The sequence below is a fragment of the Myotis davidii genome, unplaced genomic scaffold (genome assembly GCF_000327345.1).
Source record: "Myotis davidii unplaced genomic scaffold, ASM32734v1 scaffold2236, whole genome shotgun sequence".
Classification (NCBI taxonomy): Eukaryota; Metazoa; Chordata; class Mammalia; order Chiroptera; family Vespertilionidae; genus Myotis; species Myotis davidii.
The window spans coordinates 20515-21171 of NW_006287830.1; positions in this window are offsets into that span (position 1 = coordinate 20515).

The following is a 657-nucleotide window of genomic DNA, read 5'->3' on the forward strand; positions in this document are numbered from 1 at the left end:
TCAAAGTGGTCTTTTTTAATTCTTGAAATCCACTGCCTCCTTGATATTTTTTCTCTTTTTATTTTTTTAAAATATATTTTATTGATTTTTTTTTTTTTTACAGAGAGGAAAGGAGAGGGATAGAGAATCAGAACGATCAATGAGAGAGAAACATCGATCAGCTGCCTACTGCACACCTCCCACTGGGGATATGCCCGCAACCAAGGTACATGCCCTTGACTGGAATCGAACCTAGGACCTTTCAGTCTGCAGGCCGATGCTCTATCCACTGAGCCAAACCGGTTAGGGCCATAAATTATTTTTATCATTAGAAAAAAGTAAGTTTCATTTTGTTAAGTTTTGTTTTTTTTAGTGACGTATAAGGCACCATGTCACTAAAAAAGTGGCCACAATTTAGAGGGCTTGGTTTGGTCTTAAAGCTTTATTTTTCTGATTAGCAATTATTTTAACGTTTTTGTTTTGTTTCATGTTCTTTACATTTTTCTTTTTAAAATGAAAAAATAGTCGAAGCCGGTTTGGCTCAGTGGATAGAGCGTCGGCCTGCGGACTGAAAGGTCCCGGGTTCGATTCCGGTCAAGGGCATGTACCTGGGTTGTGGGCACTTCCCCAGTGGGGGATGTGCAGGAGGCAGCTGATCGATGTTTCTCTCTCATCGAT